The following is a 15,483-nucleotide window of genomic DNA, read 5'->3' as shown; positions in this document are numbered from 1 at the left end:
TTTCCATATATCTTGTATATTGTCCCGAGCTAACGAAACCTACATATCAAGCCGAGCCCATTGTGACTCTAACAATGGAACTCTACACCGATACATAAAGCTTGCGTGTACCGGCTGACAGCTGTCACCTTGCAGACTTTTCAATAATGGATTGAGAACGCTGTCACTGTGCTTCCTTCTCTCACATCCGGAGAATAAACGTGGCTCGCTGGAAAAATTCGATTACGTCACGCTCTCTCGAAACACGATTACGTCGCGCCGAAGAAATCGCGAAAGAAACATTAACGCGTACCACATAGACGTCCCGGATAAATTCATTTCATCTTCCTGTTCTCTCTCTGCCTCTTATACATTTCCTTTTCGCTATCCACGCCGTAGAACAGCTACCGGAATCCTCGCGAAAGATAACGACGTTCTCTCGACACTCTCGAGGGTGACTTTTATATCGTCAAGCAAAGAGGAGATTCAACGAAGCGTGCAGTGGCAAGATCGTCCCCGATTGCCATTATTTAAGGCCAGCCGAGCCTCAACGAACGCCGCTGGTAACGACTAGAAAACATCTTAAAGGTACATTGATAAACGAGCACGCTCGGCCACGAGGGTAACGCGAAATTTTACGAGGGGCAACTTTACGACGTGAAACGTTGTGTAAATGTTAGACTCCGGCAGACAGATATCGGAGAACAAAAAGCTAAAGAGAAAAGAGAGAGAAAAGAGAGAGAAAAGAGAGAGAGACTTGCAACGCGTGTCACCGACCCTTGGGATTCATAATTTTTGCTTAAGCGTTTGGGGAACGACGCGTTGCGTCCGTGCCACTATCGCGAAAACCTGCCGGCATTTTGATCGAAATTGCATTCGCTCGATTACCTTCGCTATAGCATAGAGTAGCTTAAACACCACTTTGATAGGCTGGTGATAAACGCGATCGATATCGCTCGGCACCACGATCGGAATGCATCAGAGGCACGCGTCGAAACGAATGCAGATGCCTGCGAAATATCGCTTCTCCGTGAACCAGACGTTCCGACGAGCTTTTGTTTCGCTATTGACAACGAGAGGAACGAAGAAAGCAATCGTAAAGAGTAAGAGAGAAGCAGTTATTGCCTTGGAAGCTTCTGTTGGAATATCGGAAGACCGCGCGTAAGTTTCTTCGACTCTTTTCGCCGAGGCGAAACTTCTCGTATTCGCTCGACGACGACCTCCATTTTAACTTGCCCGAACTTTGAAGAACCCTATATATCATCGGCCTTTCACCGTCGATACCTTCTTTCATGCGTCAAACTTGGCCCCAGCCAATTCTCGTTAACTTCCAACGCGTGCCCGTGTTTTCGTTTGCCCAGCTTTCCAGACTTTTCGCCAATATTTATTCTCACTTCTCTATTTTTACGCGGTCTTCTTTGAGACTGTCGAGTACCGGCGAGTCATTGAACAGACCAACGAGAGATCGCTTAATTTTTCTTTTTCAAGTTTCACCCTTTCGTTCTATTAGGAATTGTTTCAAGCACGTAGCTACATACGGTAACTCACGAAGGTATTTAAACGCTTACTTGTATATAACTTGGTTTGTATTAAATGTCTTGCAACTTCTATATACGTACATTAAATTCTTATGTACGCACATACGCCCTTAGATTGGTCTCAAACATTGGCCATATATCGAGGATAGTCGAGTCTCATTACACTGCTAATGAAATTTCAGAAAGCTTTCATACAACGCGCATAATGTATTCATAAAAGGGATCTGCGAGTACATATGCAGATACCTTCGTGTGCCACTGTACTATATACAAGTCGTCGTGATTCTCGTTTCATCAGTGGAAAAAAATTGGTTCGGTGAAATCTCTGGCGATGAGACGTTACATTTTTCCGTAATGGCGTCCCGGTTAAAAAATCCAGCACGCGGCTCCGACTATCAACGTTGATATCGGAAATAGCAAACGGGTTCATTGTTCTCGCGCATAAAGCGACACAGAAAGTTTCTAGGAATATATGCTGGTACATCAAAGGCAACCGCGCGACAGCGCTTTTATTTATAACGGTCGCGCACTTTAACCTCCCGGTATTATTTGGCCGCGATACGATCACCGTGAATTCCGATAGAGCGGGAAACTAGAATGGCATACGGTAGTGTGTAACGGTAATACGATATTTCTCTCCCGTGGGACGTTATCGAAACGACGGCAGGGCGGTCTACGCTGGACGCGATGCCATGGCCCCTTTATTATCAGCTGATTCATTGCTCCACCAAATATCGATAATAAAGCGTAACAACGTCCGAAGATATATACATATATGAAACGATGACTATGGACCACGACACTGTCCGTGAGGTTGCCAAAGTGATGCATAAATTCTTGGTTTCAATTGTGATATATATATATATGAATGGAAAGGGTTGCAGAGAATCGACAGATTTGAATTTTGAATTGTCAGGTTGAAAGTTGTATGTTTGACGATCATATTTGAATTTGAATTTGTATTTGCACCGGTTATATGTAAATTTAAATTTGCATTTCGAATTGGCACATTCGGTCTGAAATGTTGAAAATCCTACTACCACGGCCATTGATATTTTTAAACCACAATTTTTAAACAAGCAAATGAAAAGCTTCTTACGTCTTAAGAGCATCATTGGAATAAGATTGAAACCGAAGAATTTTCGCGTATCGGTAAGAATTCTATTGTACAGTATTTTACCGATACCGAAGACATCTCTTTAATATTAGAGAAAAGAATACAGCAGAGGTAGGTAGCTTGACGTATCTTTTCAAATTTGTCAAGAATAGAATCAGCATACTTAAGTCTTCATAAAAACTTGTAACAGTTGTAATGAAGTTTCTAATTACCGCATTTGAATTTTGGACGCCTCGCTCTATTCGAAACTTAATTTTATACCTGTAAGTTTTGGTTCTACAGGGTTAACTAAGTGCTTATACGATGAAACTTTACGTCTAATAAGAGCGTTCCAATTTCATCATCCAGGTTGCGCGCCATGCAGAAAAGGTACTTATGATTTTCCATACTGCTTTGATGGAAATCAAGTGCGCGAAGAATAATTAAATTATCCACTTAGTCTTCCTCTCTCGGTACTGTGCACTAATTAAAAGTGTATCCTCGATTTTCATGGTTGGTACCTCTCGGAGAAGCTCCAAGTTCCTTTAAGCATCTTCGACGCGCATAACAGAGTGCGCGTATTCAGCCTGCCTTCCTCCGCACCCCGAAAGCACTCGAGACATTCGTTCTATGGATCGCGATACCCTTCAACGAGCTACGAAACTATCATCCTTCCGGTGAACAGTACTTGTTAGGAACGCCGTGGGAGTACTTGGCGGCTTTTACATAAAACACCCGTTCTTACGTGTTTATAAATAAAACATTTCTACTGGGAAATACCCGGAAGGGAAAGAAAACAGGGAGACTCCTTTTATTCGGAAAATTCCCCGCCTCGAGACTGTCTCAAAGTGTATCCCTCGTTTTACAGTTTCTGAGCCTGAGGAATTTGTTTGACGCTCGCGACGCGCTCAAACAGAAGCCACGACAGAGGTTGTCTACATATGGTAAATTTCCTTCAATTCGATCGATTCCATTTCTCTCTTCTTCTTCGATGAAAGGATCTGTATTGGACAAAAGCGTCGAGGTATTTAACGTACAATCGATCGGCATTTGGATCTGCGATAAAACAAAATACAAAGAAACTCGCTTGCGTCATCGTATCAAGAGACTCGATCAGGAGGCGTCGATAAAACGTCAAAGAAACATGCACGTGACCCCGTTCAACATCTTTCCCTTCTGCAAAGAAATCTTTGAACGTACAAGCTGCGCGTCCGATATCCGCATCTCAAGATGTGAATCTAAATTCAGGGATTGATCGTGAGATCTGATGGTCCAATCGGTTGTTCATGAGCTTGAGACATATTGCAGGGTGAAAAGGAGGAAAAGGGGAGCAGAACGTCCGTCGGATACGTTGAAAAGCGTCGATGGAACGCGTGCAGGTGGTTGGCCACGAATTGTCAGGGAAACTCCGGGGAGTAGGCGGTCGATAAATGTAACTGCCACCTGATTTCCCAGAGGCAACACGCCAGAACCGGAGCAGACCGGACGACAAGCGTTTTTACTGGTCGGACGAGTCGCCTCTCGATCCGCGCAGCTGATACTTCGGGGTTGAATATTACATAGCACTTTAGCCGATGGTGAACCGCGCCGATGTGCATGCCGGCCAACCATTTCGACCGATCGATAGCAATACCCTCGAGCGTGCACGTGCATCCTCAGTTACCGAATTACCACGTGAGATCGCACGCGTTCGGCCTCGTTCCATTTTACACATGCGAATCAGCCTGAGATTCAACCTCGCTTCCGCAGGCGCCTCTTGTTATTTAGGTAGAATCCCTCTTTTTACTGAAGTTCGCCAAGTAATCGACATAAAGGAAGAGACTTTTTCTTCTTTCTTGATAAAGGTGGTTGTGATTACGGAGAGTAAGTTAATTCCAAAAATGTTCTCAAATTCCTCGAAAAGCGAACCAGGAATAAATCCATCAAGAACAAGAGAAAAACCTTGTTCAGATTATTGGAATTACCTAAGTTTAGACATCCTGGAGTTATTTTACCGGTACGATCTGTTATTTAATTGACTTGAAACATCCTTGCAAGTTTCTATTTTGATTTCCATTGATCAAATCATTTGACATCAAATCAAAATTTATACGAGCACCATTGTATTTTGATTAATCGGTTAAAAGTGGAATAAGGTATATCGATCGACTAAGCAGGCTGGCTCCGTGCTCGGTAGAACCTTGGTCGCGCTATCGTTTACTTTATCGAGATCGGAAGTATCCGAAGGATTTGAAAGTTACGATCCGAGCGGTGGAAGTTAAGCACGCGCTGAAAACGAATTATTCGTCGAAGCATTCCCAGAGGCGCCTAAAGTCCACGATAAATATGCACGGAATCTATTGAGACAGGCCGTGAGATTAAGAGAAGACAAACTTTTCTTCGAATTTTCCAGCTCCGTGCTTCTGCAATCGACTTTGTTTTTCCCATCCTTGTAATAGAAACGTATAGACAAACTTTCTTGAGCTCTTCTCTTCCATATCTTTTTCTCTGTGACGTCTCAATCAGTCGTTGACCTAAAAAAGAAGAAGACAGAAGAGCGTCCGAGTCTTACAATTTGCTCGATCAAATTTCAAGCCTTCCTTTGTCGCTCGACAGTTCTTCCGCTTTTCAAAACGTAGGAGCAGTGTTTAGCTCGCGATTTCCTCGCGTTCCGCCATTGTCCCGGACGAGTTCGTTCAATTTAATGCACTTTATATGCCAATTAGAGCTGAATGCGACTACAATTCGCGTAAATACACGGAGCCAACTAATTCAATGCTTGATTCGTTTCGAATAGGCACAGTCTTTCAACAAGTCTAATTGACTTCGCTGCGTGGAATACCGTGCAATTCCCGAGCACCTCTCGATGCGAAGAAGCTCGCCTTATTTTCCACGAAGCGAGAACGATGAATCTAGATACGAACCGTTCTTGCAAGATTCTCCAATGATAAATGTATAGCTTATGTGAACATGTCTCGGTGATAACAAATGACTTGCTTCCTCTTAGGTCTTGGAATAGGGACTAATTAAGGAACCGGCCATTTTAAGGATTCAAGGATGAAATAACGTTCCCTATTACGAGGACCGAGAATAAACACTGCAGTAGATCGCATGCTACGATATATGTACTCCGCAATATACTCCATTCTCTTACCTCATTGTCATGCAATTTTCAATATAAGGACGCTTAATCTCGTAGTATATAATCCGTTCTGGTCTCACAGAGATATAAAGTGTCATCGTTTCACGACCAATTAAACCCACGATCATTGTGGAAACTTTGAAAGATGCATTGACGCGGCAAACCGTGTCATCTTTGTTCGATGCTTTAATAACTGAAGAGTCTCGCTTAACAAGAGATGTTGCGTTTTCTTAGCGTTTTCATTTATATGCTTGTACAATATGATCTTGCGTTATATAAAAGGTACTTGGACACCGTTGTACTTGTTAAAAGACTTATATACCAATCAATTAGGTATATTAAAGATCGTGTTAGACCTTCTTGCATAATTAAACGATATTATCGGTGAAATTTTACAAGTCACGAGTTACGAGTTGCTAGCATCGATGAGTTTGAAGAGGAGTAGCTACGAGGATGAAAATTAGAGAGGAAAATGCGCCTGTCTATACATCGTGGCTCTAAAATCGTGATACAATTGAAGTGGCGGAGATTATACGACTAACTTTTTGAAAATCAACGTAATTTTATTGTTCTGGATTTTCTGCTTACTTTCAACCATACAATTTCTCTGACATCCAACTGTATGTGTATAGCAACTGGTGAATAATTGTATATCGTAATAACTAAATTTGATATTTCCTTGGCCCGTTTGACGCGTAGTATCGTAAAACGATCGGTTGCCAACTCGGTTCTAATTATACTCCTCAACGCGTGTTCTTTCCTCTTCATCTACAAACCTCTCTGATCTTCTCCCTGCGAACCTCTCTGTTCTTCTCCCTACAAAGGTGGTTATCACCGTTATCAGGATCACCGTCTCAAGACGAAATCCAGTCGCGATTCTCGACACGAGCCAGCGGAGGATGAAATTTCCCGTGGATCTCATTAATATCCTGCCGTTCTATTTCGCGACGGTTGGTAGACGCTTGTACACGCGCATCGATCCCGTCCAATGCAAACCGCCGCGTATCAGCTGCCATGCGCATACATACATTATGCGAGTGACACGCTCGGCATGCAACACAGCGGATAGATCCATGCGGGCAGCGCGACACTGCGCCTATGTAATCGATCTAGAAAGCAACCGATCGATCGGCGATCCGTGACCGTGTAATAAAGCGACGGTGAGAATCTGGTAACGTCGATCGATACCGACACCAGCCTGCAGCTGAACCAACCACCGAGCTTTGTTCCTGTCTGCGTGCTTGATTATTATACGACAGTCCTACAGCAATATTGACTCGTGCTTAACGATTCGCCGGCACTCGTAGGCTTCTTAGTCGTTTGCTTTAAAATATAATCGGGCAGAGCGTTGCTCGACTAGTTAGTTGATTCGAGTTTATCCCCCGAGATCATTCGGTCCCGCGCGTTTGCGTTTCACGCGCCCTGTGTGTGTGTCTTTCTCCACGGAAGTTCGTTACGCGACCCGCTTGGTACTTTAATTCGAGTTGCAGCGAACATGGATCAGCAGGTAATTGAAACAAGATGTGGGTAGCCAAGGTAAAGTGGTCGGTGGTGTAAGTACACGAAGGAGCTCGAGGAATTGGCTGCTGCCACGTTTCGCTCCTTTTCAACTTCGTTTCGCGCAAATTTCTCCGGCTCGTGTAAAGAATTCACGATGACCAATTCGTTTGAATGGCACTTGGGTTAATCTTCTTTCGTGGGGCCGATCCCACACTAACGACAATATCTCTGCTTAATTCCAGCGGTCAGACACGGGTAGTTTCGTTCTACTGGACAGGCTGAAAGAAGCGGAAAAAGAGGCAGCCGGTTTCACGAGCTAAGGCGGCGCATCGAGCGTGTAGCCTTTTAAAATTAGCTGTTGCTTGTGAATGGAATTAAATGGGAATGGGAAGGGGAGAAGGAGGTGGCCCGGCAACAGAAACGAAGAAACGAAAGGAAGAGAGAGAGAGAGAGGAAGGAGTCGGGAGATTGCCGCAGATTAAACCACTTTAACAGAGGAAACACGGAAAAGAAGCAGAGGAGAGTGGCATAAGCTTTTCCGTACGACCTGCATCCGGAAAACTCGGTCTAAAGCGCACGGCAAATAGCAGGCCAAACTAACGCGATGAAAGAGTAGTTAATCTTACCAGGTGAATCAGAGAGCCGCTAAAAATAGCAAAGGTGCATTCGACAGTTGCGAACTACGCGTTCCAAGCTATTACCTCCTTTTCACCAAATTTAGATTATTTCTGTCGAAGTTTACGTATTCTCTTTTGTTACGCTCGATCGGAGCGTAACTCTGATCGAATGCCCAAAACAGGACTTGTAAATGTAAATTACATGGATAAAAGATAATAATATAAGTCGACGTTTGTTTTTCTTTTTTCATTTTTGTATCATTCGATGACTAGGAAAAAATATTTTTAAAAATTGTTTGTTGACGTGAAGTTACTTTTCTATAAAAAAAAGGGAGAGTGATGTGTGGTATCAGGTTTTTATTTATTGATTCCAAATTATTTTAAAGATATAGATATATTATTTCATAAATACTTCGTTGTTTAATAGGATTTGCAGGAAATTCGCGCACATGTTCTATTCGAGACCATCGGACTTCGAATCTTTCCAATTTCCAGCCAAGAACAGCTTTCGAGCAGAATTTTTTAAATCCTCACGCTTTCACAGTTGATTTGCTTTCTATAAAACTCTTGGTTGGGCACTTCTCAGTTCCGCTCTGGAAAAACCAACGATTACCGAACGAATCGTATCTTTTGTGTCTGTATTTTACTATCGTGGATTACAGCCGCGCTTTTACATTTATCGTTCGACGATAAAAGTTCTGTCGACCCGTTCCTTACCTTTGTCACAGGAATTATTCCGACAACGCGTACGTAAAACGAAATACATAAATCGATTGGCCGACCATTCAGCTGGAAGTAATATCTGGCTTTCCGCGCATTTACAAGTCAAAGAAACAAAGAGAACACGACGCACAAACTTCGATAATTACATTAAAACCTCGCGTCTACGTTTACCAACGGCGAATGCGTTGTTTAATATTTTATTTGGAGGATAGATTTTGTCATTGACAAGGAATTATTAAAATTATCGTTCAGGAATGTCCAAGAGGAGTTGCTATCTTTTTTCTCCTACTGGTTTTTCTTTCTTATCTATTTATTTCGATCCAATCTTTTATTCGGCATTTATCCTCGTATTTGAAAAAGAATGCCGTTTCGATTCTTTAATGCATTCTGCTATTTATTCCTCGATTCTTTTATCAATTCTCCGTCTTAAATTGCTCCTATTCAGAGAGCAATATTATTCAGATTCTTCGCAAACCTATCATAAATGAAAATTCACTGTATTTTCTCAAATCAAGAAACGAATAAAGTCAAATAGGTCGGATTATACATTTTATTGTTATTAGAAAAATTAGCTGAAATTTTACAGTCATGATAGCTTTAACAAGGGTTCAATATTCATCGATTAGATTCTACTCTGTTTGGATATCAGATCGTTTAATTTCTCAAACTCTTAAATGGTTATTACCCATAATAATCGTCAATTGTTAAAATATTATACCGTCAGACGACATGGATGTATTTCGAGTAAGATCACAGTTAGCAGAGAATAGTCCGGGACTCGCGCTTTCCCTCGTCACTGCCAGTGAGCCGACTAAGGTCACCGGGATAACAGCATAATTTAGACGAAGCCGAAATTTACTATGAAACTGGAGATACTTGATGAAGCTATGCAAACGCATATCTAATGAGCAAACGAGCCGCACCGGCGTAACGTAAACTGAAATCTCGACGGTACACTCGCGGCTTTAAAGGGAATACGAACTTTAATCCGGAATCCTAAATCCAAATAACGCATGAAATAAAGATAACGCGAAGTACAAGCCGCGGCGAAATCGGACGCGAACTAGAAGGTCGATTTTCACCGCGGTGTGTCTAAGTCGCCGCGGAAATGGAGTTGAAAAATTCAATGGCACTTCCGTCCTTGATCCGCAATTTTTCCTCCTGTACGATGGAAACAGCGTTATCAGCGAAGCGAATTAGTGGACAAGTCACAGGTTACAAAATTTTTAGTGTCGCTAAAGTCTGGTCCGTAATAACGAAAATGTCAATAGTCAATTGAAATAAGTTAATTGAATAAATTACGGGTCATATACGATCATCGTCGATCGACATTGTAAGATCCTACAAGAGAAGTATATAATTACAAGTACAATTTGTAACTTGTCGATTCGCTAATACTGTTATTCACGCAATTTGGTAGATGATCGTGCAAAAGAGCTCTGTTGTGCCTCGATAGACGTGAACGAGGTAGATAACACGGTACTAATTATAGGTGGGCGTAAAACAATAGAATTGAGAAGGACCGGAGCTGAAATCAACGTCATATCGAGAGGACCGAACACAACACCATTCGAGATACAATCGATGCGTTCATCTTCCCAATCGGGCGAAGAGCTTCGAAAACGAAAGGTCTTTTATTTTCTCGTTGAAGGGACGTCCGCCCGTTCGGAACGATGAACGTTGATGGATTAAAAACCGTCAGATGTCCGGCAGATCTGTCCCGTGTTCGCTTGGACCCGAGCGAGATCGATTATAGACATCGACACGGAAAACTCGGAATTATCGTACGAGCTTTTGTGGCCACTCGATCGTTTTTCAGTGACAACATGCCAGCCCATATAAACAACGCCGTGACAACCGCATAAAGCCACCACCGTGTCCGCCTCGAACAACTCCATATTGGGATAGATTCGTTTCAACGTGTCACGCCCCCAATCCAATTTGCGAAATCATCGTGGCAAATACTCGCAAATACCATTCCTTTTCTTCTTCTTCTCTTTCTCCTATTGTTCCTCTTTCTTCTATTCTTCTTCTTTCCTCTTTTCTTCTTTTACTCTCGTAACTTTTTACTTTCACCTGCTTCTCTTTCTCTTTGTTCCCTGTAGAGCTGCTGGAACACATCGACCGAGTTTCGCGAACATTTTTCACTGACGAAACCCCGCTCATCGTCGTGAACGAATCGCTTTTGTTCCCGTTTCTTTTGAAATGTTAATCGAACTGTTCGTTTCTCATCACGTCGCGCAAATTACCGCTCTCGGGCATCGTCTAAAAAACCTAGCAACTCGTTGCATCGGATCCCATCTTTCCGGTTACCACTTCGCTCCTTGACTAATAATGATTAATCGCGACGGATTACAGGAGAATATTTTTCGCTTTCGAACGCCAGGCACATAAATAACGTGCCGATGACCGGTATCGAACATTCGTTACTTAGTTCGAGATGCAAATCCGGATGATTTATACTGGCTGTTAGGTGGTCGGACAAAAATGCTCCGCTGTTAATGCGTTGCCTGTTTCATCTCTGTGTCGACGGCTTTTATCATCGTATTACCGATCATCTTCTTGGATGAATGTAACGTCGCTCGACGAAGCACGTTATTATACATCCTGAAACTCTTTTTACGTATTGTCGTGCTTTTATAAAGCATAAGAAGGAAGGTTAACGCAAGTGTTAAATGGACTCATCAATTGATGTAGTCAGAACTGGGTCGTGCCAACTTTTCGAAATCAATTTTCTAGATATACTTGAAAGATAAGACTGGTTCTAGATTGGCACGGTACAGCTCTGAACGAAGCTAGAGATATTTATGTTCCTTGAAACGTTTTAAATTACTTGTAAAAACTATCGATTCATTTTACAAGCTCTCTGTATCACATTCATCTGCGATATCAGTTTCAGTTTCGAATTCCTATCCAATGTCCATCGTATCCGATCCTCGATTTAATTCGTCATACCCTATAACCAGTGATTTATTGTCACAAGTGTTTCCTACAGGTATAACATTCGTTCTGTGTCTACTTATCGATTTCTTGGAGCGATAAAGGCGATCTACGAAAGAACTCGTTTCAAATATTTCCCACGAATCTCTGTCACACCGTGCAAACATGTTCTCGGAGGATCATCCGTCACCGGCGCTATTAATAACAATTAACACTTCGCTGCCGGTCTGCAGGGTACCACCCTGATCCCTGTACAACGTGATCGTATGATTTACGATCGCACTCGCGATTGCGTCGGTATTCGTGACTCTGCGCGCGCATGAGTTGATTAATGAATTAGGTATACACGTACGTGTAAAGCTACACGAGAGTTCACCAATGAACCGTGACCTCGTGTGGCCGACGGATCTGTACAGTGGAACACAGATGGTCACTTGGACTGCATGACGCTGTAAACGTCCATCTACTCATAAATAATAGCCCGCAACTATGGTCTGTAGTTTGTGTGCGCCATACCCTCTTTTACAGGAGAAAATCGATGTTTTTTTCTACGAGGTGATGGCTGAGCTCTAGATGGTCGTACAGTTTGAAATTAATCGGTGATGGCGATAGGTAGGTTGCGGGAATTCAGAGGTGAAGAAGTATACAGTTTCTGGCTAGATAAATGTCTCATTTTATGTCCCAAAAGCATTAATGACTACATAACGTTGTTTATTTATTGCATTGTTTTAATTGTCATGCCCTTGTAGCAAATATCGGTGAAAATTCTTTTACATATCGCTTTGGGAATACCTATAACATAAAAGATGTATGTAGCCGGAAAATGTTGTATACAAAATAGATAGATATGATATGATATATGATATGCAGATATATATCAAATATAGTCAAAGTAAAGTGACAAATCTCTATTTAGAATACATTCCCCTTTTGCGTGATTAACCTTCTGCATCACAAATAGCGAAACGCCTATTCGGGAATGTTCACGTCAATGTTCAGAGATGCGATGGATCCTAACGATGTCAAACTCTTCCCACCGCCGCGTCGAGACTATTAAAACTCCTCTATCTAAGACAAGCTCGTTGGAACTTAGTCAAGAACTTGTCAAAACTTACAGAATTCGTTAGGCAAGTTAGATACATACTGCTTCGATGCTAGAAATTACCGACAATACCCAGATTCTCTATCGAGAATCAAACTCCAATCAACCTATCCGTCGCTCTCCACTTTCTTACTTTCTGCCTGTTCGCTCTTTTAATTATTTCATTCTACAATTTTACTCTGCAATGAGATCCATTAAATCTAGCCAATTATTAGTCAGAAATAATTCACAACGGCCGCTAACATTAGACCACTAACGTATTTATTTGCAATCGGTCTGAATGCTACATCTACCGAGCAAGTCCCATGGTGAATGCTTCATCGTCATCCATTAACGATTCATCGACACCTATTAACTATCGAGTTCGTTCATAAACTATCTCTAAATTTCACCTCGAATTTGTCACGAATCGTTGAGTAATTTTGAACGCGGATCGCTCTCCTCTGTCGCTAATTTTGTTTTTTATTAAAAGCCTCATGATCGAGATGTTGAAGCACAAGAATGCAATAAGGATTCGTGCACGGGGTTCCGGAGGAACGCCGGACTCCATGAACACGAGGTTAGTCAAGCGTACGAGCAAATGAAAGACGTGGATGCGGCAGCCCTTGTTGAATTGTGCCGTGCTCGTGAATCTCTGTCGTAGCAGTATCATGAACGCGATGAATCAACAATGGCGTGCACGGGCCCTGGAGTGGCAATGTCGTTTCCCGGATACTTGTTCGTTGCAATTCGCCGAACGACCACGCGTAATACAACGAAACGCTGTTTCCTCGGCCCTCTTCCCAACCTTTAACTCTGTGGATTGCTCCTACCGTACAGAAAAGAACATCGTCCACGTCTTTTTCTTTTTCTTCTTTTTTTTTTTTTTTTTTTTTTGCGAGATTAACCGCGTCTCTCAAATGGAATTGCTTGGCCATTGCGTGAAAACTAGCGTCTCATTCCCGAGGATACGGTTTTCAGTAGGGCAACGATCTTGGAAACTGTGGAACCGCTTGTCGCGCAATGGCAACGCGAAACGAACTAATTCTCGAGTCGATCTGGCTAAATATCGGGGAAATCGCCTGCGCCTTCTCGGTTAGAATTGTACGTTTCTTGTTGGCCACCGAAGATTAAAAGGGCTTAGTTGGAAGGATTATCGTGATAGGAGAATCCGAGTTAAAACGATGCCGAGGTAAGCGCCGAATAGATTCTAATCTTTATAATAATAGGAATAATAAATAGATAACTTTATTAACGTTGAAAGTAGCTGAAAGCGAGCAGAAGAGGTGGGACGCGTCACAAAGGGATGTCGTTACCCTGGAGGAATTTCTGCGACGCCTCGCGTCGGCGAAAGGGGTTGAAAAGCGAGCCGAGGCCGGGTTCGAACCAAAGGGGAATGTCGGGGATGCTAATGAAAAAAGCAAACCTTTCAACGGGCACCGACTGTCACGAACGTCGATCGTTAATCGCGGCATCGCGCGCTTGCGAGCGTTTCCCGGCGACGAGGACAAAGGAGCAGCGATGCACGAATGAAATCAGTCTAGAATGAATTATGCATACGCCGCGCGGAAACACGAAACGCTCGTAGGGAATCAAAAGGCGTTTCTACCCTTAAATTTCCGACGGCCTCGGCACGCTGCCAGCGCCAACCTGTGCGGTCTAAATGTTACCCACCGGCCTCTAATTAACGATATTCGCCGTTTACCCTCCGGAGAATCGAACGCCTCATTCAATGGAACGTCTAATTATTTTTACAAATTACAAGACCCAGGAAAACATCGATAATGCGTGCAAGAGGAAGAATCTTCTCTTCTGTCGACTATCTGCTGAATTTAATTAGTCATTCGCTTTTTCGCATTGTGATAAACGAGTGACATTTTTTCGAATTGTGTCAAACTCGTTAATTTTATTTAAGCAGATCTATCGAAGTATATCGTGCTCCATTCTTCGTAGTATAACATTAACACGTTCTGCATTGTATCTGCAATTTACTTCACGTATGTGTACGCCACCGGCACAAAGTGTATTTTGTTTTGTACTCTTTTTCCTCGAGAATCTCTCTATATCTCTTGCATGGTCGCATTTGGCCCTTTCTCAACTACATACCAACTTTCTCAACTTATACCAACGTATTCTAGTACGATAGATTTACTACGACCACGTGGGAAAACAAAGTGAAAATATACGCGAGAAGGGGTGAGGAAGGAGAAGGAAGATGTGGAAGAAAAGGATACCGCCCGGAAAAGGGACGGAAATCGGCGCGATGAATTATGCATACCAGGAATCGAAGCATGGCTATACATGCAACATTGATCGTCGAAATGCCGCATTACGTATTTGGAGCGTGTACGTCGCGAGATATCGCGAAAATATTCGCAACGATGCGACGCGGCAATACGCGACGCGGCTTGAACCACGCTAGAAAAGGAAGAAACGAGAAGAGAAAAAAAAAACACTTTCCACTGGCGTATTTTTCAACGACGAACCGATAACCGCATTGTTCGTCCCGCTCACATAATTCTACGCGTCGGGCGGAAATCCTCGAGAAAACTAAATAACCCGGCGAGAATCGAAACGAGCGATCGACACGAAATCAGCCAACCATGTTTTATCGAATCTATGAATCAACGCGTTGACGCGTTTAATTCTTTGCCACTGGTGCACGATGCGCAAAGTACGATGAAAATGTCGAAAGTAATAAAAATAGTTAGAATAATCGATGAAATAATTAGGATAGCTAGAATAATTCATAAAATAAGTAATTAAAATGAAGGACTGTATGAAAATGAGTGAGCCACCGAATTTGCCAACCTTCTACACCGATGATCTTGAATTACATAGAGCCCGGAGAAAGGTATTTCATTGGCTTCCTTCAGCTTCGAATTCGA

General features: G+C 42.6%; 1 protein-coding gene and 1 long non-coding RNA gene across 4 annotated transcripts in view; one reads left to right on the top strand and one right to left on the bottom strand.

Moving 5' to 3' along the window:
- Positions 1-15,483, bottom strand: part of LOC126872030 (uncharacterized) — a 167,963-nt gene that overhangs the window by 69,564 nt on the left and 82,916 nt on the right. The window lies entirely within an intron of this gene.
- Positions 6,097-8,101, top strand: LOC126872079 (uncharacterized). Its single transcript, XR_007691836.1, has 2 exons — positions 6,097-7,241; positions 7,477-8,101. It is a non-coding gene; the product is annotated as an uncharacterized LOC126872079 (long non-coding RNA).

Source organism: Bombus huntii, chromosome 12 (genome assembly GCF_024542735.1).
Source record: "Bombus huntii isolate Logan2020A chromosome 12, iyBomHunt1.1, whole genome shotgun sequence".
Taxonomy (NCBI): domain Eukaryota; kingdom Metazoa; phylum Arthropoda; class Insecta; order Hymenoptera; family Apidae; genus Bombus; species Bombus huntii.
The sequence above is the reverse complement of the archived record's forward strand: the minus strand, read 5'-3'. Positions and strand labels throughout refer to the sequence as shown.